Source organism: Crotalus tigris, unplaced genomic scaffold, assembly GCF_016545835.1.
Source record: "Crotalus tigris isolate CLP2741 ecotype Arizona unplaced genomic scaffold, ASM1654583v1 scf7180000017744.3724543626:3957646, whole genome shotgun sequence".
NCBI lineage: Eukaryota > Metazoa > Chordata > Lepidosauria > Squamata > Viperidae > Crotalus > Crotalus tigris.
The window spans coordinates 1,167,671-1,192,154 of NW_024096611.1; the positions used below are offsets into that span (position 1 = coordinate 1,167,671).

A 24,484-nucleotide genomic window follows, 5' to 3' on the forward strand; every position below is an offset into this window, starting at 1 on the left:
AGGACTACTCAACCAGTTGTAAGTCGAGGACTATTCAACTGGTGCAGCACTGTTTGCAGAATGGGACTCTTGGTGGGCTCAGCAGGACAGAGACAGCCTGGACAATTCCTATTGGCTTTTGAAAGCCAATAGAATTAGACTTTATTCAAGAGAGTCTATTCTATTGGCTTTCAAAAGCCAATAGAATAAAAGGGAATAGTACAGCTAAGGAAAAGGGGGGGAAAATGGTGGACTGCGTTGTTTGGTGACCCCCATGAAATGGTCGTTCGACTCCAAATGGGATCCCGACCCATAGGTTGAGAACCACTGGGTTAAAAAAATGTTCTTGTTGCTATTATTTTGGCACAATGATGATTTAAAAACTGTTAAAAGTCAGTGTGTAAAGCATACACTTTATTCCATCCCTGCTTTTTGAAATATTAAAATACAGTGTTACAGTTTGCTTAGTTGAAAAACTTAATGTGACTGTAACTAAACCATTCTACATTCCAATCTGTAATTTGGTGGGAATCAATGAATATAAAAACGTATTATTTTAGCGCAACTAATTTTAGGAAAATGTCCCTTATTTCTATATTTGCAAATGTTTATGTTTCACAATGATGTTAAGAACAAATGTGTTACACTATTTCTAGAAAGAGATAGTATGAAACATACCAGGAATAATTAGGTCATGTTATCACTTGTTTCTCAATCTGCAGTGAAAGTGAGGCATAAACAACAATAAAGGAAACTTTGTTTCAGAGGCAAGTTAAAATAATTAAACAGAAACAAGGAAAGGTGTCTTCTGCTAGTTCTTTTGCAACAAACAGAAAATTCAGGTGGTAAAGTATCAATTTTATGTCATTGTGCTACATGCTGTGATTATTCAGGAAGAAGCCATTGCTCTCATAGCAGCATATAGGAATAATACATTGTGCTAATTACAATTACTAGAGTAAAGCCCAGGCACAAATTATTAGGTTGTATATGTATTAGGCAAGGCCTAACTTCCTGGAGAAGACTCTATGCTGGGAAAGGTGGAAGGTAAGAGAAGAAGGTGGCCAGTAGCAGAGTGGATGGTCTTAGTTACAGTGGCCAGAGATGTACCATAGATTAGAAGACCTGAAAAACCAGGTTAGTGACAAATTATCATAGGGGAAATCTATCTTTGTGGTTGCTATTGTTGAAGAAAAGTCTTCATCATGGTTCAGTCCAAGCCGGGAATAAACAACATGCTTTAGAAAAAAGGTTGCAGTTTATTGAAGAGAAGAGCCAGACAGAAAGATGGTTCTGGAAGAAAAGAGTAGAGCACATGTAGGGAGTGGGTTTTTATACCCTCTGGGGCTCTTGAGGTTGTTTGAGGCTTTGTATTTCCTCTGTGTCATATACTTTGACCTGAGTCTCTGAGTGTGCCCCTTTGACATCTGTGAGTTAATCCTATTATGTCCTGTCTTAGAGTTTGGGTGGGGTATGTAGATTTTAGGTGTCTTTGTCTTCCTAAGCTTCTAGCCTGAGGCCTCCAACCTTCCTGAATGGATTATTTACATCTGCATTTCTACAGAGCTGGTTTCTGTTTGGGGGAGGGACACCTGGGGCTATTAAGAAAAATTGGGCATGCCTTTCTGCCTCTTTAAGATGCTTTGAGGAAATATAATCTGCCCTTTTAATATTTCCTTCTCTGGGGGGGCTGACTTCCTACACTATGAATTGAAAACTATTTGTTGGCATGTAAAAAAAAAGGCCAGGATATACTATCAGAACATGGGAAATAGTTTTCAAGCCACATCTGGGAAGAGAACATTAAAATAATCATAGTTTGTTAAGGGAAATATACATGCCTGGTAATTTACTTTTGCTTTGTAAAAGTTTAGATTTTTGACAGGGAATAATATGTGCTGAAGTGTGAACAGGCTGCATTCAGACCGGTTTTAGTCTGGAGAAATTGACCCGCTTCCAATATGGGAAAAAATATCCTCAACACTTAGATGGATGCTTTTCATTTAAAGCCGTAAAGCATTTTACAAATAAAATGAAATACTATCTAAGGATGATTCCAGTCATCCTATTTACTGGAGCGCTGACTTCAGTGGGCGATAAACAAGGAGACAAACAAGGGCCGTCACAGGATGTGGTTGGAAATAAAATGGGGCAAGTCAAATCAATCTTTTGTTTTTGTTTTTGTTTTTAACCCGCGGGCCCTTTCGAGTCTTAAAAAAGCCCCGGTGGCATCTTGAGTTATGGGACTGGCTAGCTTTTAACAGGTGTTGAATCTCCCCCGCCCCTCTCGGGGCAACCCTGACTTTTTCTCTATGACTAGAGAGCATTTCTTCCAAAGTCCCAAAGCCGAAAGCCGCCTCGGCGCTCCCGCGTGCAAGTTCAGGGTGACAGAACTCCCTTTCGGCCTCTTCCCATTGGCCAGAAAGAGCTTGGCTGGAAGCCCCGCCCAGCCCCGCCGCCCCCGGCTCGCGCAAGCAGGCAGGCAAGGCAGGCGGGCAGGCAGGCAGTCGGTCCGGGGCAGTCAGAGCCGCGCGCACTCCGCCGTGCGCACTCCGCCGCGCGCTACCAGAGGGGAGAGAGCCGGCAGCATGCGCCTTGCTCCCGGGTAGAAGAGAAGGAGCCGCGGCAGGGAACAAAGCTTTCCCAGTGCTCCCGGGCTTGTCGTCTTCTTTGGCAACCGTCTGGACCAGCGTGCTGACCCTGGCTGGCGGTAAGCCTTTATTAGGATTTCGCCTTCTGCTTTTTTTTTTTTTTTTTGCCCTGTCTGTTGAGCGCGGGATCTTGAAGTGTCTCCGGAAAGACCAGCAGCTGGGACCTTCTCCTGCAAATAAGCGGGCGGGCGGGCTTCTTTCCAGGAAAAGGCTGCGTTGCCGACAGAGGAGCGCTTCTCTGTTGGCCGGAGCGCGGCCAAGCAGGTGGCGCTTGGTTGGGGAGACGCCGACCGAGCCAGGTTGAATTGCCTCGAGCCGCCGGGCGCGAAGGCTTTGCGCGCTCTTCTACCCTCGGAATTGTATCGGCCGCGTTCACCTGTTTCGCGGGGGTGTTTTGTTCTGTTGGGCTTTATATATATAAAAAAAACAGGATGTGGAAGAGCTGCCCCAAACTAGTCCCCCATCCTGACAGAGGCGGAAATGAAAGCAGATCTGCGGTTTGGGCTTCGGGGGTGGTGAAATATTTCTCGCCCCAGCGCTTCAGAATTCCCTGAATGAGCAGCATGAGATCTTTTTAAGTGCAGGTGATTCCTTGGTGCTTCTTCCTCCAGGTTTCTCATAGGTTTTTTTAATAATAATAATAATAATAATAATGATAATGATATAACTTTAAAAGCCTAGAGAGAGATTCGGTGTATAGGTTTTTGTTGTTGTTTTTTTAAATGGTGGGATCTTGCAGATCTACCGTTTGTTTCCTTCAGCTGCTTTCTATTGAAGATAAGTGGAATTTAAAGAGGGCCCCAGGACAGTAAGGTTTTTCTGTTGGGAGGACGAGCGAACCTTTCTTGCACAAACCGGCATTTGATCTACTCAGAAGTAAAGTGTGTTGAATTCACCTTCTGGGTAATTGCAGATTGCATTGCAACTGAACAGATTTTCTTCTGGCATCCTAAAGTTGGGTAGAGTCTGCTTCCCTAGACACATGAAGGGTAGCAGTGCATAGGTACCTGTATGGAATGTGTTCATATAGACATAGAACGGAGGAAAACAAATTCTACACCAATTATCTCCAGTTCTTGCTCCCAGAACGTTTTGATTTCCAATTCATATCATATTGAGTACTGAGTTTGGGTAAGTGAACTACACTTTGGACTCAAGCACCATCTAAAGGGGATGGAGGAAGTACTGTTTCCCCCAGCCCAGCATCCATCCAGTGTGTTCTGATTTGCACCACATTGTCCTTGTCCATCTTTCTTTGGGTTTGACTTCTGGGAGCTTCGACTGCAGCTTATGAAGAGGTTGCAGTGTTGAGGAAAGATGATTTATATTTGGGAATTATTTCTTAGATTAATCCTTAGCTCACAAATCCTTAGCCTTAAAATTATACTGCTCTTAAGCTTTTCTATAATACAGTAGTCTTAAGGAGTTATACTATTGCTGATTGGAAAGACTAGAAGTTAGTAGTAGAATTTGCAGAGAAAATGAGATGTGGTAGATAAAGAATGAATATAAAAACTGGCTGGGTGTGGAAGGGAAGTCAGAGGCTGCTTATTGGCAGCTGTTGAGGTTTCTGAACATGTTGTTCCAGTTATGGGTGAAGAAAGACAGTCTAAACAGAGTACAAATCATAAAGGTATCCTCATAATAACCTTGTAAGAAACATCCATATATTGTAATGATAAACAAGCAAAACAAAACATGTTGAGGAAAATCTTCTCTACATCAAGTAAAATTTTCCATACTACATAACACTCTCTTGAGCTTTAAGAAATATAACCTTCATATTGTACTTTCCAATATCTTCTTTGTCTGTACTCACATGACATGAAAATCCAAGGTTAATGGAACTTCATTTTCCTGCATTGTGAATACATTGAACTCTAGATTAATCACATGTACTGAGTTTGTCCCGTATGCTAAGCTAAAATATGGTAGCTAGGCTAGCTTTTGATTCAATGTATTGCACTAACACAGCCTTGGTAAATCTTCCTATCAGTATGGTTCTTTGCCACGGGTATGCTATGAATCACTATGAAACAGTGTGCCTATTTAAGGAGATGTATGCCTGTGCAGTCAAGTGGGGAAGGGACATTAGACTTTGAATTTCTCCTATGAATTCATTTTGGATCCTCCTCCACATAACTGTTATATGGAATGAAGTGCTAGAATAGATCTGTGGGTGATTGTCAGCTTAAGTTCTGGTAGCCTAATCAGTTCTGCCACATTGCTCTTTTTTTTTTTTTTTGTAAATGTGGTATGATGTCCCTGTTTTTAGTTTGTACCTTTGTTATTCATTAAAAATAAATTCCAAAAGGGATTGAAAAGCCTTATTTAAATGTTGCATTTGATTCAAATATATATATATTTTTGACAACTATGAGGCAAAATTTGGAAAAGGGCAAAATGTGGTAGGTAGCTTCTAATTTGTAAATATATCCAAGAAGAATGGAACAAGGCAACCTATACTTTCTGAAGTGTCCTCAAGCATCAAGTATCAAACTTTGTATTTCCCCTTTCATATACTGTATTCCTTCAAATAGCTATTATGACCCCTAGAGCACGGGTTCTCAACCTTGGCAACTTAAGACTTGTGGACTTCAACTCCCAGAATTCCTCAGCCAGCTTTGAAGTCCACAAGTCTTAAAGTTGCCAAGGTTGAGAACCCCTGCCCTAGAGGGACAGGATGTTCAAAATTGTTGAGCTCCTTTATTTGAAATGTCAAGGGAATCAACACTGTTTATTCCAGACACCTGAATAAAGATTTGATTTTAAATCAGTGTACAGCAGGTACTAGTTACTTCCAAAAGAACTGTTCACCCTATCTTTTTATGAAAAAAAAAAAACAAGATTAAAGCTTGATTAAGGGCTTCTGTTTTAAATCTCAAAACCACCAGGGAAAAATAACAATAAAATGGAATTTGTCAAAAAAAGTGGGGTTTGGTTCATTTTGTTTAAATTCTACTTTTTTTTTTACAAATTTGAAATTCTTTTTTTAATATGTAAACTCTTACTTTTTTCTTTCCATGTCTGCTGTTGTCTTTAATGGAAAAAAGTTTACTCAGTGAGCAATGCAGTTGCAGTGCTTGCTCAACATGAGGCATGTCAATATTTAGGGAGGAGTGACTGTGTAATACTGTCGTACCAATCTATAATTTCAGTTGTGACTGCTCTGTTTGCTTTATCAGATCTTCAGTATATTGTATTCAGCTCATGTTGGGCTAATTAAAAAAAGGTGTCTGATATTATCCTGGCTCTGAATTGTGGATTGCTGCTCATTATTTGTCTAGTTATTTGTATTGTCTGCCATTCTAAGTTACACCCAGGCATTTAAACATTCAGTTCTTTTGAAACCCCTCAGAGAGATGTCTCTTCTTATATTGATCATCTTTGGACTCACCTCAAACATTTTGTCACTGGGAGAATCCTTGCTGTAGGACTGATGGCATGTTCTTCTCACATTTGCTAGGTCTCTGCATTTAGATTTCAGCACGTTTTTATAGACTAGCTTTTCTCAATTGGGTCTCCTCAATTTTTTGAACTTTGTGTGCCAGATGATGCTAACACCTCTCAGGAATGGAAATTTTTACATGCCCTGGTACAACAGCTGGTTTGCAAATTTGCTGTTGTTGTAAATATTGTGTAGGTTAGAAGGGAGTTGTATTATAACACACACACACACGTGTGTATGTTATAATACAACTCCCTTCTAACCTACACAATATTTACAACGTGTATGTGTGTAAATTTTTATGCAAAGGTTTCCTGAGACCTGAATATTATTTCAGGGGTTCCTCCAGGTTAAAAGGTTGAGAAAGGCTGCTGCAGACAGTGATGGATAATACATTAATTGGAAGCCTTGTTATGCCAGAGGTGCCCTGGACTCCAGTGTGTGACATAGTCCTTGATGACTAAATCCTAAATATGTTTATTAGGGCAGAAAATAGATTAATAGTTCAAATACAGGTAGTCCTCAACTTACGACCACAGTTGAGACATAAATTTCTGTTGTTAAGTGAGACATTTGTTAAGTGAGTTGTGCCCCACTTTACGACCTTTCTTGCCAAAGTTGTTGTGAATCACTGCAGTTGATAAGTTAGTAACACAGTTGTTAAGTAAATCTGGCTTCCCCATTGACTTTGCTTGACAAAAGTTTGCAAAAAGTGATCATATGACTTTGGGACACAACAACGGTCATAACTATGAAGCAGTTGCCAAGCATCTGAATTTTGATCACATGATCATGGGGATGATGCAAAGGTCATAACTGTGAAAAACGGTCATAAGTCACATTTTCAGTGCCATGGTAACTTTGAACAGTTACTAAATGAACTGTTATAAATCGAGGACTACATATATGATTGTGCATCATTGTGTATATTATAACGAACTGCTTTAAATCAAGGTCTACCTGTATGAGATTAGGATTGTGACCCGGTATTCTGATCCTGAAGTCAGCACCAGCACCAATATAACTTTATGGGTTTCTGTTTTTAGATTATTTTTTACAGTTTTACCATCGCAGTGCAAGAACTCAAGAGCTACCCTGTAAGCATTTTATATGCAAGTGCAGCAACTAAGCTTGATTTATAATTGGCACATAGACCAATAATCACAGCCAAGAAGATGATTCCATTTGAGCATGGAATCTGAACAACATTCTTGTTACTAGAGATGGCCACTTAGAGTCCGAGTGAATGAGAGTCTTGGGAGCAAAAACATTCTTGCTCTAATTATGAGTAGTTGTTGACAGTGTCATTTATGATTTTGCATACAGTAAAATTAGCAAAATATGAATTAGTGAAATTGAACTTTGGAGGGAAGAGGTGCCTCTCCCCTACTCCTTCCTTACAAATTAGAAACTGCTGCACAGCAAGTTTCTAAACCTGTTTAATGTTGTTCCTGTTTATCGTATATGAAAATAAGACTTGCAGGGCTGGCTTTCCCAGAATACTAAGCTCTAATTATCAATGCAAAGTATAGTTACTTAGAAAAGGTGATACAAGAAAAGTATTCTTTTCTCTTTTAGGTTGAGCTGCTTGATAAATGTAATAAAAAAAAAATCCTTGTATGAACAGATTATAAGGATAAGAAGCAAAGGATGGAAACTAACCAAAGAGAGAAGCAACCTAGAACTGAGGAGAAATTTCCTGACAGTTAGAACAATTAACCAGTGGAACAACCTGCCTCCGGAAGCGGTGAATGCTCCAACACTGAAAGTTTTTAAGAAGAGACTGGACAGCCATTTGTCTGAAATGGTATAGTAAAAATAATAATTTCTCAGCACTTATGTAAATTATCACATAAATGTAGATAATTTTACCTACAAACCTATGGCCTAGAATCATTCAGGGTTCATACTCTGAATGTATGATCAAGCAAGGCACTTTATAATGAGATAATTATAAGAAAGCTGTTGCTTGCCTAAATTCCTATTTACTTAGAAATCAGCAGACTATCTCCAACATTCAAATGTACATATCTCTGAACACATAATGTATTTTGGACAGCCATTTGTCCAAAATGGTATAGGGTTTCCCGCTTGAGCAGGGGGTTGGACTAGATGACCTCCAAGGTCCCTTCCAACATCATCATCATTATTATTATTATTTCCTGCCTGAGCAAGGGGTTAGACTAGATGACCTCCAAGGTACCTTCCATCATCATCATCATTTATACATCTATGCCATAAATCTTCCTTTTTATAGATTTTTTTTTAATTTGTTAAATTTATTTGCTGCCTATGCTGCCATGGGGCTACTCTAGGTGGCTTTCAATGGTATGAATAAAATTAATATATAATATTATACCTCTTTTATCTTGCCCCAACTTTTTTCTTTTGTGCCAGGCCTATTTTTTTAGTACAATTTACTGCATAAGTGTGCAGCATCCAGCACTAAAATTGTTGCCTTCCTCTGCATTAAATAGATAAAAGTATTGAAAGAGCAAAAGAAAATTTGCACAATACTATAACAAGCAGATATAGGTGTGTAGTCTGGACGTGGGAGATAAAAAGCATTAAGGAAATAAATATAAATAAAGCTTTAAGCAAGTGAAACAAGGCTAGTTCCACATTGTGCTTTTTCTGCCTTAGCCTAACATGTGATCTAGTTCCATAAAAGAAGAAGCAACAAAGCTATAATTTGAAACCACATTTTCTCTTTGTGATCCTGTTTTTTGTTTATTTATTCAATTTACATCTCAAACAAGTGACTCTGGGCAGTGAACAATCATAAAATCAATGAAAGCCAAACATAATAGAAATTTATATTGATATATATAGAGAGGGTTACTGAGAGAAATTATAGCCATAAATATGAATGTGACCATGAATCAGGACCCTTAACATACTTGGGGTCTCAGGATTGGGCATATAAGCAGGCTTTCAAGGTTTATGAAAGGCCAACAGGGTCAAGGCCATTCTAATTTCCGAAGGGAGAATGTTCCAGAGGGCAGGGTAAGACAATGAACCCGATACTGGGAAGAGATCCAGGTTCTAGTCATCCTTCAGCCACAGCCCATTTTCTCTCAGCCATACTATTTCACAAAGTTGCTGTTAGGGGGAAAAATAGGAGGAGGGAACACTGTATACACTATCTGGAGTTCCCCAAATGAAATGGGGTCCAGATTGAATAAATAAGAAGTTTAGAAACAAAAATAAAAACAAAGTGTATTGTTTAACTTGAAAGGGTCCTTTGAAATTAGCTTTTCTCAATACTAAATTGTAAGTCCGTTGATATAGGTAAACCTTGCTTAATGACCAGTCACTAAGCAACAGCATGAAGTTACAACAGACCTCAACAGAGTTATTTGTGCCCCATTTCCAGAGTTCTGATGGCCGCACAATCCCCTCCACAGTCAGATCTCATTTTGGTTACCTGGCAACAAGCTTACATTTACCTCTGTTTGCGATTTGCAGTGTTTTTAGCCAGTTGTCAACATTTACTTACAGTTTCTACCAAAAAATGCTTTATTGAAGAAAATGGATTTGTTTAATGACCATGATGTTCACTTAATGACAGTCATATGACCTGCTTAACAACTGCCATGACTTAAGGCCATAATTCCAGGGTCAATTATGGTTGTAAGTTGAGGAATATCTGTAATATCTGTGTTTATCTGTGTTTCTACTTGGATACAGGTTTTATTATTTAGTAATGTTTTTACTTTTTTTCAGTTGAAATAACTGTTATTTAAACCACTCATTCTAATTACTAGTAGGTATAACTTGGATAACCCCAGAGCTCCTCTTTGATATGTCCTTCTACCCAAATACCACTATTCCTTTCTTCTTGATTGACAGATGGAACAATTAAAGCCTCATCCTTTTTCATGCTACACACTCTCATTTAGATATCTGACTGAGAAGAGACAGTTTTATCATTGGTTGAGTGACAGATTCCATTTACCCAGTCATTGTAATCTGTGATATGAAACGGTGGAGATATTAACCCCTCCCAGAACTCTCTTGGGCTCCTTATTTTGCTATACAGCTTGGTAGTTCATACAAGCTACAGTCTTTCTTCTAGAACAGGGATGTCAAACTTCTGGCCTGTGGGCCAGATGTGTCATGGCGAAATCGCGCCCACCCCATTGCCAGCAATGGAAAAAAAGTCACGATATCTCGCAACATGTCATGTGACATTGCGAGTTTGACACCCCTGTTCTAGAGAGTAGATCACCGGCATCCTCATCTTAATCTGGTATTTAAAAGAGAAAGGGCTCCACAACTGGAATTGCTTTTTAGACAAATTGAAAAAGAGAGAAATGAAAATCAAATTATATAATAACATCTGTGAACTCTGTAAGGTGGAGCTATAGGCAAGGAATCTTTTGTTTGTGGTGTCCCTCCATCTTTTTGAAGTTGTTCCTTTTACCAGAGATTCAGGAGCCCTGTTACTTATTTTCCCCTTTCCTTGGATAATTGTTTGCACTTTCCCAAAGGACAAAGGATCTTTTGCCTGGAAACAAGGGGAACTGGGGAAAAACCTCCCTTTTGCTATATATATATAAAAGCATTGCTTCCACACAAAGATGTAGATTCAAATCAGATACCAGATCTGGCTGTCAGTAGGCATGTGAGGCCATTCACTACATGCCCATTAAATCTTTTTTCATATCTATCTGCTTAATGGAGAGTATCTTTTTGTACATTCAGGAAGAACTATTATAATGTAATTTGGGAGCTTAAAGAACATTCTGTGTAAGCTGGAGTCACTGTGCTAGTTCATGATTTTTTTAATTCCGTTGTGTTGAATAGTCACCCAAATACTGAACACATAATGGGTCACCCATTATGCTAATCCAAAACAAGCAACTACATTATGGTTCATAAAATTATGTATGGTCATTGCACCTAAAATCTATCATTCATACATTTAGTTGGTTACTTCTAGAAATCAATAAAATAAATTCCAGAATAAGTATACAGAACTTATCTGATTCTGCACCTACCACTCAATAGACCTTGAAAGTTATTGCTGAGTATTATTCTAGGAATTTAGACCTCCCCAAAGATTGCTTTGGTTATGCCAATAGAATAACATTATAGATTATTAATAATTGGACTTCTGCCATTATGTTTACTTTGGCCATAATGCAAACCAAGCCTCTTGAAATTATTTAACAGGATGGTTGATTTTTTAAAATTTATTTCTACAAAAAATTTGATAACCCAGGTAATGTCTATGAATTCATATATAAAGAGGTTGATGTGTTAATGTTTCTCTCCAGTATTATTAGTCTGCATGCAAAGAGAGAACCGGGTTAGAAAAAAAAACATGGTAATGGCTAGAAAATAGTTGATTTGATAGTGTTATCTGGGTAACTAAGGTTCTCATCTGATTTTATCCTACAATTTCCTCCTAATTTTCCAAAGGGAAATGGCTTTTGATGATACTGGCTGTGAAAGACCACTTTTTTTTGCCATACATCTGTTAACCAGCTGCTGGTGTGCTATGGAGGATTAATATTGAGCTTAAACAATGTTAGTTGTGTCTGTAAGAGTTACAGAGAAGCAAAGTACAGATGAGATTGGGAACAGTTTCAAACATAACTTATGGCCTTTGGACCTATATGTAGTGTAAAGTTCAGTGTGTGATAGTAGTCAGGATATCACTTAAAGAATACAATATGAACAAAATTTTCAGTAAAGTTTATAATATGATGATGATGATGATGATGGTAGTGGAAGGGACCTTGGAGTCATCTAGTCCAACCCCCTATACCATTTCAGACAACCCTCCTATACCATTTCAGACATTCCGGTCTCTTCTTAAAAACTTCCAGTGTTGGAGCATTCACAGCTTCTGGAGGCAGGTTGTTCCACTGTTTAATTGTTCTAAGTGTCAGGAAATTTCTCCTTAGTTATAGGTTGTGTCTCTCTTTGGTTAGTTTCCATTCATTGCTTCTTGTTCTGCCTTCAGGTGCTTTGGAGAATAGCTTAACTCTCTCTTCTTTGTGGCAGCCTCTGAGATATTGGAACACTGCTATCATGTCAACCCTCGTCCTTCTCTTCTTTAAACTAAACATACCCAATTCCAGCAATCGTTCCTTATATATTTTAGCCTCCCGTCCCCTAATCATCTTTGTTGCTCTTCTCTGTACTCTTTCTAGAGTCTCAACATCTTTTTTACATCGTGGTGACCAAAATTGGATGCAGTATTCCAAGTGTGGCCTTACCAAGGCATTGTAAAGTGGTATTAATACTTCACGTGATCTTGCTTCTATCCCTCTGTTAATGCAGCCTAGTACTGTGTTGGGGTTTTTGGCAGCTACAGCACACTGCTGGCTCATATTTAAGTGATTGTCCACTAGGACTCCAAGATCCCTCTCACAATTACTCCTGTTGAGCAAGGTACTACCCATACTATACCTGTGCATTTGGTTTTTCTTGCCTAAATGTAGAACCTTACTTTTTTCACCATTGAATTTCTTTTTGTTATTTAGTCTGTCAAGATCCTTCTGTATCTTAAACCTATCTTCTGGAGTATTGGCTATTCCTGCCAGCTTGGTGTCATCTGCAAATTTGATGAGTTCCCCATCTATCTCTTCATCCAAATTATTGATGAAGATGTTGAAGATCACTGGGCCCAGAACAGAGCCCTGGGGCACCCCACTACACACTTCCCTCCATGTAGATGCACACTGTAGGACCACACACTGAGTATGTCTGGTCAGCCAGCTATGAATCCATCTGGTGGTGATGCTGTCTAACCCACATTTTTCTATCTTATCAAGTAGTAGATTGTGGTCTACTTTATCAAATGCCTTACTGAAGTCCAAGTAAATTATATCCACAGCATTCCTCTGGTCCACTAATTTTGTCACCTGGTCAAAGAATGCAGTAAGATTTGTCTGACATGAACTGTTTTTGATAAATCCATGTTGGCTTTTGGTAATGACTTTGTTTCTCTCTAGGTGTTTGCTGATTCATTGCTTGATTATCTTTTCCAGAATCTTCCCAGGTATTGAGGTCAAGCTGATAGGTCTGTAGTTTCCTGGATCTATTTTTTTTCCTTTTTTGAAGATGGGAACTACATCAGCTCTTTTCCAGGCTTCTGGTAATTCCCCAGTGCTCCACGATCTTTGAAAGATTAGTTCAGTGGTTCTGACATCACATCTGTCAGTTCCTTCAGAACCTTGGGGTGTAATCCATCCGGTCCTGGGTGATTTGAACTCATCTAGTATGGACAGGTGCTCACTTACCATTTTCTTGCCGATCTTAACTTGTGTTTCTAATACTGTTTTTGATAGGTTGGACTGTTTTTTTCTCTTTGTGTAAATATGGATGCAAAAAATGAGTTGAGTAGTTCTGCTTTCTCCCTGTTGCTTGTCACCTTCTTGTCACTTTCCCCCACTAATGGACCATTCATTTCCTTAACTTTTTTCTTGTTTTTTACATGTTGAAAGAAGCTTTTTTTTGTTATTTTTGACTTTGGTCGCAAGCCTTAGTTCATTTTGAGCCTTAGCTTTCCTTACTTCATCTTTGCAGGCTTGGGCTATTTGCTGATATTCTGCCTTAGTTATGTGCCCCTCTTTCCACTTTTTATACTCGTCCTTTTTGTCTTTCAATTTATCAGAGAATTCTTTATGCAGCCATGCTGGTTTCTTTTGAGAGCTGTTATTTTTCTTCTTCATTGGTATTGTGCTAGACTGGGCTTTTATAATCTCACTTTTCAAAATTTCCCAAGCTTCTTGAGTTGTTTTCCCCTTGAGGATTCTCATCCCTGGAATCCTTCCCAAGCTCTCTCGTAAGTTTATTGAAATTAGCTCTCTTAAAGTCCAAGACTCTAGCTCAGGGGTGTGAAACTGCTGGCCAGCGGGCTGGACACGTCATGCAGAAGCCGTGCCCACCCCATTGCTGGCAATGGCAAAACTCTCCTGATACATTGTGTGATGTCATGTGACATCGCAAGTTTGACATGTCTGCTCTAGTTTGACTGTGTTCTATTGCTTGTGCTTGCATAATGTTGAATTCCAATACTGCATGATCACTCCCCCCCAAGATGTGGCTTCAACATCTTCTATCATTTCATATCTGTTAGTGAGAATTAAGTCCAATGTGGCTGATCCCCTAGTTCCCTTTTCTACCTTTTGGGAGACAAAGTTGTCTGCTAGGTTTGTCAGGAATCTGTTTGAACTTCCACTGGATGCAGAGTTTATCTCCCAGTTGATGTCAGGGTAATTAAAGTCCCCCATTACTATTGTGATATGCTTCCTACATTCCTTAGTTAGCTGACTAACAAAAAGTTCATCTATTTCCTCTGTTTGATTGCATGGCCTATAGTATATACCTATGGCAATGTCATTTTTCCCCTTTTATATTGACCCAAATGCATTCAAGACAGTTTTCATCATTGTTGTGCTCTATTTCTGTAGAGATAAGGTTATTTCTTATATATATAGAACAACTCCACCTCCTCTTTTATTTGTTCTGTTTCTTTTAAATAATTTAAATCCCTCTAGCTGTGTGTTCCATTTGTGGGTTTCATCCCACCAAATTTCTGTAATGACAACAATATCATATCTGCCCTCATTTACCTGAATTTCTAATTCACCTTGTTAGTTGCTCATACTCTTAGAAACAAAACTCAATATGAATTTTAGGAGCATTAGAACTTAGTAGATATATATTGAAGAGCATTCAGAGAATTCAAATGTTTAAACATATTAAATGTATTTAAACTTATTAAATGTAAATGTATTTGTTTACATAATGTATGCTAAAGTTTTGAAAATCACTGTTGCAAGATGTAGTGATGGTTTTAAAAAGAGGTATGATAAATTTCCTCAATAAATTTGCTCAAAGATATGCCAAAGATATTTGAGGAACAGATTTTGGCCACCTGCTCTCTACTGTTTAATGTTGACAATATCTTCTATATCTAAAGCAGAAAAATAAGGTTTGCTGAATCATATAATGAACATTTTCCTAAATATATTCAAATATCGTGAAACAAGCAATCTCCCATAATGGTTATTATGTGGGTTTAATTTACAAAACAAATTATTCAAAAACAAGTTCTAATGAGTTCCATTGAGCTTTCTCTATTTCAGTGAGTATCAAATTGTCATCAGAGCTAGCAGTATTGGATTGCAGCCAGATATTTGTTGATTCTGAATAAGCGTTCCAAGCAAATATTTTGATATTTCATTACCCTGCAGCTTGCTACGAAACCCTTATGTACTATTTACTTGTGTTCTGCCCAGTATTGTGGCTTTAGCTCCATTCATTTCAATAGGTATAATTTGAAACAGTATTTTAAATACCAGTCAAAGAGAATAATTACATTAATAAATCTATAAATGGATGTTCAAAAACTAATATGCAAAAGATGAATCCAAATATGGTAGTATTAAACTTTTAATTCAAAAGATGAGCATGCTTCAGAAAGAACATGGAGAGTTTTTTTGATGTGCTTTTTCTGTAATGCCTATCACCCAAAGGCCAGGTTTTAGGATGCCTTATTAGGGAATAAGATAGGCGATAGCTAAGACTAAGATCCTACTAGGAAAGCAACAAATATTTATGTAAAGAAAAAGAAAAAAATACTTTTCTATTAATTGGAAAGTCGGCAGCTGTTCGTCCTGCAGATTGCCAGGAATTATAATTCCTGGAAGTTGTTATATATTGGTATTTATCAGAGAATCTTTCCTGGCAAATACTGGAAAGACAGTAGGCCTTCAAAGATTAACTTGCTGAAAAGGGGAGGATATCCTGACATTTCTTTTTTTTCTCTCCATGTTGTGTCTTTTGAGAAATGCATAGGTTTTAGAGGTTTCTGTACAGTATTAAATAATTTTCGCTATTTTGTGAAGCCTTTGTGGTGGCTTTCGTATATGCCAGTGAGTGCTGAGGAATTAAATGTTGACATTCCAAGCAACCAAGGAAAAGATAGTTATTTTGCTTGATATATCATGTCAGCTTTACAAGTAGCACTTTACTTTGTGGTTTTGTAACGTTTTGATGGATGAATGCTGAGCTCACAGATATAATGAAAAGAATATTTTCCTGTTTCTACAGATTCTTTCAGGCAGTATATAGCATGCAAGGTTCTGAAGCAAAAGAAGTAATATATTTATCAGAACAATAGATACTGATACAGGCATTAATTCTAGACAACTATGGTCTGAGTGTTAAAGAATTACCAGTGAACACAGTAGTGTTTATCAGAGAATCATGAACACAGATTACTAGTTTAACATTCATATTAAAGTTTTCTTTTTCTGTTTTGCTGAAGGGAGCCTGTTATCAACCTCCACAGCAGACTGCCAGACCCTTCTGTCTAATCTCTATTCTTCACCCTCCTTTATCTAAATTCTGGGAGTCTGCATTTATCTATTTGAAATAAAAAAGTTCCACTCCAGGAGGTGTTCAAAGCTGCAGTCACCTACTCTTAAGTTTTTGTCCCTCACAATCTGATTGGATCAAAACGGGAAATGCCCCTTCCCCAAAAGGAATCAAATTTTAAATGAATGGCTTCAGCTTTTCCTTTTCAACCAGGGTTGCCAGGCTCAAGCAGTTTTGGAATATTTGATATATTATTGGGAAAATGAAGTTTTTGTTTTAATAAAAGCAACAAAGTAAGGATTTCAGAACCAGTGAAATTGTAAATAGCTAATAACGTTGACATTTGCACTCAAAACCTAGTACTCGGATCTGTAAATAGTCTGAGCTAACAAAATAACACAGAAACAGACAATGGAAGCATATACTGTATATAACACCAACAGAATAGAATTTTTTTTACACAACTAAATTAAATGTTCCCTGCCAATGTTACTGGTTCCCATTCTTTCAAAGTTTTCTAGGCTTTTGGATTGACCTCTTAAGTCAAGTAGCTTCTTTAAATCTCTGCTTCCTGCAGGGCCCACAGCCAAATGTGTCTGAGAACAGAGAAACGTTTTAACTTTCTCTCCCACTGAATTCTGCTTTTCCCACTGTCATTGGCAGGACAGGCTCTGTATTTTAGAATATTTCAAAGTCTCCCAGATAGCCAGTAGCGTAATTAAGAGCCCCCTTAATCCACTACAACAGCATATACAAATTTTCCAATTTTTTCCATTATAGTCAACTGTGTTTTTGGTCACGGAGAAAACATTGTATTCATTTAATTGGTTTCCAAAATTCTAGAAAAGCATTTTGGAACTTTTCAGCATCATGAATAGATATCCTTTTGGGAGAGGGTCATACTCAGAATTTTGAGACAATGTAATACCATTATGGGCCAGTCATAAAACTCCCATTTAAGAGAAGACGGGGCTCTTGTTCCTTAAAAAAAATTGCCTGCTAGTGACTTCTGTTATTAATATGGTACAAGGTTATCGTCAAATGCATTCTACATGGTTCATTTATTTGTATCCTGCCTTTATTATTTTTATAAATAAGACAGTGAACATATCCAACAGACCTTCCTGCTCTTATTTTCCCCACCTCAAGAATCCTCTGAGGTGGGTTGGGCTGAGAGAGAGTGACTGGCCCAGGGTCACACAGCTTATTTAAATTTATTATTTGATTGCTTTTAGTTATTCTTTGTTGGTGGTGTTCAAAGGCATTTTGCAAATATACAAATATATGGAGGATAGCATTTTGTTTTGCAGCAAGTGAGCTGCAAATGATTTTTAATGATTTTATTATTTAATGCTTTTATTGAAAAAGTCTTTCAAAAAATCAGATGAGTAAGAAATCTGGTCAGCATTAAGAGAAGTTATCTGGATTCCATGTTGCTTACTCCTATTAAGTTGTTATATTAACTAAAATATTATATTTGAAAAAATATTTGTTTGTCATGTTTATATGCCATCCATCTCACAAAATGTGATAAATACTACATACTTACAGGTCCGTACTTCATTATTATTATTGAAAACAATACCCAATGACACAGTATAAATTATTTAAAGCATTGGACATTCTCCATCTCTGTGCTGAGAAAAGGCATTCAGGTAAGACAATGCCCTTTCCTGTGTTTTCCATTTTGCATCATACATTCACTTATTTTAACGAGAAATAACAGGAAGTAATTTGTAATTAGTTAATATTATTTCACATGACGTGACAGGATTTTTTCTTTTTTTAAGCTCATTTTGCCCTACATAATGTTTGATTTTTGGAGATGATGTTAGTATTTTTATAGTGACCCAAAAGATTAGGTTAACAGGTTATGAAATGGGAGAACTTAAATAAATTACACAGATTTTCACAGTTAGTCTATATGGTATTTACCAGACGACAGTATAATTTGCTGAAGTTATGTTTACAACCTATTTATTTTAAGAAAGAACTTGCAATTCATATTTCCATTTTAAAAGTTATGGTTGCTTTGAGTGCTTGGCAACAGTCTCACCTTTATGGCTGTTTGCAGTTTCCCACTGTTACCTGAAAAATGATTTGTAGTGTTTTTTTTAATATGAATAGAATAGAGCTGGAAGAGACCTTGGAGGTCTTCTAGTCCAGCCCCCTGCTCAAGCACCTATACCATCTTAGATAAGTAACTATCTAGCATCTTCTTAAAAATCTGCAGTGATGGAGCATCAATTTCCAGTTTATTTCAGTTTCTGGCAAAAAACAGTATTGGGGAAAATAGATACATTTAATGATTGCTGCAAAAAAGTCAGAAAAATCAGCTCTGGTCATGTGATGCCTTAACATACGACTGCAACAACTTATGACTGTAACTCTGGGCTCAGTTATGGTTATAATTTAAGGACTATCTGTATAAACTCTTTCCAACTGTCCTTGTTTGCCAAGGACACATGAAGACTGATCTTTTGATAATTAGTTTTTATTAATATATTCTAATGTATAATATGTCTTCATATCTATTATCGGGATTATAAATCAGGATCAGACATTCTTTATATCCTGCACAATATGAAGATTTTTTTCTTCTATTTTATAAATCTTTTTATAAAAGAAAGAAAAATAATTGCTCATAAACGCAGTACCTACTTCTCTGTATCACAGAGATATTATCAGGAAGTTATTTATTTTGCATAAATGTGTTTTGAGTTTATTATAGGCCAATGGTGGTGCTCCGTCGCCCCAGTCCTAGGCCTTCAGCTGGGTTTTATAAAACCTTTTTACTTTAGGCCGCCACCGCCATGTACAAAAAAAAAGGTTCAATCAATCAGTCAATTTCAACTTCTCGTGGGAAAAAAAAGATCTTGCAAAGTTGGAATTGATTGATTGAATTTTTTAGTCCCACCCAGTCTGCTGTTACCACCGCAGCCACACCCACCCAATAGGCCACACTCACCCAATGGGCCACACCCATCCAGCACCTGACGATGCATAAGTGGGGTTTGGGTTGCAGTTTGGGCACTTGGTCTCTAAAAGGTTCGCCATCCCTGTTATAGGCTGCATCACTATTGTCAGCATAGCTGTTTTTTAACTCTAATAAGCTTGCTATTTTTACTTGCCTTTTATGAAATCATCTGGGAGTTGAAGCAGATTAAGAGTTTAATAAAACTGTTGATGTGAAAATAATGATTAATATTTACATTTGCACTGTTTAGTGTAATCAGAGTTGACTACATCATACCGATGAATGGAAAGTTGCACTTCATATTTTAGCTGTTAAGATTTAGGGACATAAAGATTTTGTTAGCAAAAGGCAACACTGCTTAGGATTAATTTAATTAATGTACCATCTTGCTCCTTAAATAAATTTAATTTAATTTTGCCTGTTAACTGACTTTCATTTTATACATGTAAAATGGTTGAGCTAGTCCAAGTGACAGCTTTACTTTAATCAACGTTGATTAATTGAGTAAGGAATTAAATGGCAGAAGTTTATGGGCTGAGTCCTCCTTCCACTTTCTTCCTGATGATAAATACTATTTTTTTAAATGTAATGTAATTTGAAAAACATGTGCATCCACTTTTAGAAGCAAGCAAATCTTATAGTGCCATAGTGTTAATTGACAACTCAGCTCTGTCCTTCTTCACAGTAAAATATAATATGTATAAGTTATTTATGGTTCATTTCTAACGCTGGTTGATTTATAGCCCTCATCATGCCTTCTGGTCTGCCAAGCAACCTTATGTGGCCCACTGGCATTTTTTGAGAACTTAACAAACCCACTGCCATTGTCACAATTGCCTAGCTTTTCATAGCCATCTTGGCCCTGAAAGACATGCTGCTGAGCACCTCCCACATATCCAGGCATTACTGATACGGCCAGTTCCTGTAATGCCACCATGCTGCTAGCTGCTGAAAAGCTGATTAGCATGCTAGCTTTTTCTTTGAGGCCTGCCATTAACTTTCAAGTATCAGTGCATCTCCTTTCCAGTGGTGGTATTCAAATATGTGAACAACTGGTTCTCAGTGTGGATGTCGCTTCTGGATGTCCATTCTGGGCCTGGGCAACAAAAAATTAGCTACCGGTTCTGCCGAAGTGGTGCGAACTGGCTGAATCCCACCACTGTTCCTTCCTCTCTTTGAGTTCTGCAGGTCTAGCCTATGTTGTACCATATCCAGGTGCTGGCAAATACAGAGACCAACCTGAGATATGTGTTGTTATTCTCTGCCTGTATTTCCAGTGCTATTTAGATATATGCCATTTTTGAAGGTGTTGGGAGAAGAAACTCAAGACAATACACAGAAGAATTTTGCCTGCTTTCCTGTACTGGCTTTCAGATTACTTTGCAAATGCACCATTTTGAATTTAAACCAATGTTAAGTTCAAAAGAGTTGTTTGGAGAGAGAAATTGTTGTTTTATATTTGAAGTAGGTTACTTTGAACAGAAATATTCTGAGTCTAAAATGCATTCAGAAGAACAAAATATTTTTGAACTTGAAGTAGTACAATTCAATGTCAGAATATTTTGCACACCACTATCTCCCAGCTTTTTAGTTCTAAAATAAGAGGGGGCCAAAAAGTGTATGTTGGTCTTTATGTGTGTGTAAATATATAAATATAAACATAAAACATACATACATACATTATTTTATCTTCTCTGAATATGTAGATAAGAACTGGGAAATATGAACTACAAACATGAGTTTCACCTAGAGATGGAAGGAAAAAGAGTGCAAGATTGGCCTGTCCTCTGTAAGATTGTACCAAACCTGTTTCTTAAATTCTTTAGCAAGATTGTGGCTGGTAAGACTTTGATAAGGTTCAAGTTATTCTTTAATCTTTCAGTATTGATTATATACAATGAATAATTTGACAGTTTCCCTCTCCAGCTTCTAAAGATGATAGAGAGTGCAACCTCAATCATAATTGCTAGTTGAAAGGTTTTGAAAAAAGCTGAACTTAATTCAATAAAAGTGCTGGTAAAATTTCAGATTTGTTAAATTTATCTACTGTTTTTCCATCAGTTTATAGAAATGTACTTGTTAAGTGTACATGATTAGCCACCTTATGATCAGAATGTTGGAAAAGTGTGTAACGTGATGTATCTATAAGCCATTCCATTTCTGAAAATGAGATGGTGAAAAAATAGCCAAAGATGGCAATTTTTGAAACCTTTAGTGCCTTTCAAGAATTTCATTTTCTTCTCCACACATCCATTACATTTTCTGTGAAGACTGCTGCACATCAAGCTCATTCTTCCCCATGGCTCTAGAAGAGTTGGACAGAAATTCGTATCCACAATGCTTAGGATAATGGGAGTTGTAGTTATTTCCATCTGAAAGGCTTTTGGCTAGAGAGATTCATATAGCTAGGTGCACTCACATGGACTTCAGTTTATACTACTTTAAAAGAATCTGATGGTTCTGGTTTTGCATTTGGACTTAAGTGAATTAAGCAAAGCATTCTGTTTAATAGAATACAGGACCAAGTTTTTAAAATTAGATACAGCCTCTGTATCTGCTTAGAAGTAAGTCCTTCAGTGGGCTTCGGGGAGTATGTATAAATCTTCAGTTTAGTTGATTAGGTGGAGTGACTGTTGAGTACTGTGCATAAGGAAGTACTTGTAGTGTACTTTTTAAAAATGTGGTTTAGAGACTGATGTCTTAGTAAAAATTTAAACATACAATAAAAATAGTAATTCTAATATTAATTGACAGACATCATCTGTACTTTAGCAAATAAAATGAATCATTTTAACCAATCAACATTTTTTTTTTTTAGTAATGTTGCAATTGGAGCCAAATACACTTCATATGTGAGCACTACTTGAAATTGATGGAAACCCTACGCTCACTTATACTACTTGTTTTATTCTGCTTTTAATTCAGACATTGTTCTCCTGACTGGATTTTTGTGTTAGTTAAATTTCTCAAAAGTTACTGCTTCTTAAGTGTATCAAAATATACACTTTTATATAAGTAATTATATAACTCCTGCTATATAACTCCTGAAATATACTTGATGTGGAAGAAATGTATATTACTGAATGGCTGTTTAAGTTATTTTATCCTCTCAAGCATAGGAGCTATTATTAGTATGCCTTTTTAAAGAAATTATTTTTAACCAGCTTCTATTTTGCCCTTTAACATTCCAGCATAGAGACAGTGTACAGCTGTTTTAGAGTGAAGCTTAAAATCAATTATATGAAACTGCTACACTTCTTTAAACTATTTCCCATGTGAATTATGATGCTGGACAAAATTAGATAATTTGTAAAACAGTTACATATTTGTACCTTATAAACTTGAGGGGTCATCTTAAATTTGTTAAAAAGTAAAGATTATTATACTTTAAAAACTAAATTTAGATGGCTTTACTGTGCTTTTGGATAAGATTTAAAGCAAAAGCAGGAAATAAAGTCACATTGCTTAGCATTGAAATGTTAAAAACTGGAGCACCCATAGAGACTGATTTTTGAAGTACTGAATATCTTAAAAATGAATCATTGAAAATTATTATATCAAAGAATGGATTACTCTAAATGAAGCCACATTGTAATAAAATATTTGATACTAGGAAAGACTGCTTAGCAGAATATTAGCAGTATACTATTCTAGGTGAATATAAACATTAATTTGCAATAGAAATACACAGAAGGAAGATACAACTGACAAAAAGAGAAATGTTTAAAGTACTGATGATGCCTACTTGCAATTCTTGGTTTATTCTATTATAAACAGTAATTCTAGAAGAAACTTAGCAGCCAATCTCTTTTAAGAAAGGATAACTTGAAGAAAAAGGAAACAGTTTCATCAATTTTTGTTTGTTTGTCTAATAACACCAACTCAAAATTATTTTAAAAAAACCCTCTTGATCCAGTCTTTCAAGCAGTCCAGCACCTATACAGGACCTTCCTTCCTTCCTTCCTTCCTTCCTTCCTTCCTTCCTTCCTTCCTTCCTTCCTTCCTTCCTTCCTTCCACCCTTGTATACATACATACATACAAAATCCTAAGAAATTTCACTTGTATTATCTTTTGCAATTGAATTATACATTATTATGTTTCTCTGTTATAAAGAGCTTTTATCTTCCATGCATATTAAAACTCTTTTTACCTATCCAAAGTTTTTCATGCCTAAAACACTATACTAAATAGCAGCTTTTATGTTTTTTTTGTTGCAAATATAGGCATTATGAAACTTGTGCATTGAATGTTGTAATAAGAACGGCCTTTGTACTGATATCTTTAAGAAAATACATAGACTTTAAAAAGTTTCTAATGAGAATCAAGTGTGCCTTGCCTTTATTTAAATAATATTCCCAAAGTTGCTCAATTGTAACTGACCTGAATTAATTTCATAGAACCAGTGGAAGAGATAAATTATGGGAAAGAGATTTGCAATTGCTATTAAGAAAGGCTGTAAAGTTTGATATCTTTATATTTTCTAGGAATATGTATTTTGGGAGGTCTGGAAGTTAGTGTAGCATTTTGTGTATAGGAAAGAAGTTTAGAATTGATGTTCATGAGCAAACGGTAGAAAGGAAAAAGTTAGCCAGCCCACTCCTTCACTATTCTTCCTTTTTATTTTACAGTATCAAACATAAGCAGTCAGTGACTAGTTTGCATTTCAAGTAACGGCTAATAAAATAAAAATGCAATAGATTGCATTTGCATAATTCATGAACTACTAAGAATAGAAGTTAATGATTTAAAGATTGCTATATTTACAAATCTGTAAGGTATAACACGTTATTTTATTTCTTAAAAAATTTAAAAACTACATCAAAGAACACAGTAGCAAAAAATGAACCCCAAAGCTTGAAACTTTGCAGAAGGTTACTGAAGCATACATTAAAGTTCCATCCATTCTCTAAACATTGTCCCTTCCAAGATGAGGCTATCCTCTTCCAGAAAGACCTTAAAATGTTTTTATTTTTCAGCAACCCTGGAAATCCTCTGGTTATAAGAAGCCTACATGAGGCTGTATTATGTGTAATATTCTCCTGCTTGTGGCCTTCTTTCTTTAATTGTTTTTAATGGCATTTGCAGTG

General features: G+C 36.8%; 1 protein-coding gene across 21 annotated transcripts in view; it reads left to right on the forward strand.

Moving 5' to 3' along the window:
• The first annotated feature begins 2,446 nt into the window (after nt 1-2,446).
• The window catches only part of MICAL2 (microtubule associated monooxygenase, calponin and LIM domain containing 2), a 129,598-nt gene continuing 107,560 nt past the window's right edge, over nt 2,447-24,484 (forward strand). For 4 of the 21 annotated variants that reach the window (XM_039340323.1, XM_039340322.1, XM_039340324.1 and 1 more), the window contains exon 1: nt 2,448-2,689. The gene's annotated coding sequence lies outside the window, so the exon portion shown is untranslated. Of the gene's footprint in view, nt 2,690-7,656; nt 7,676-7,824; nt 7,886-17,970; nt 18,075-21,102; nt 21,237-24,484 lie in introns of those variants that run through there. The other 17 variants (XM_039340320.1, XM_039340314.1, XM_039340321.1 and 14 more) reach the window with 11 other exon arrangements.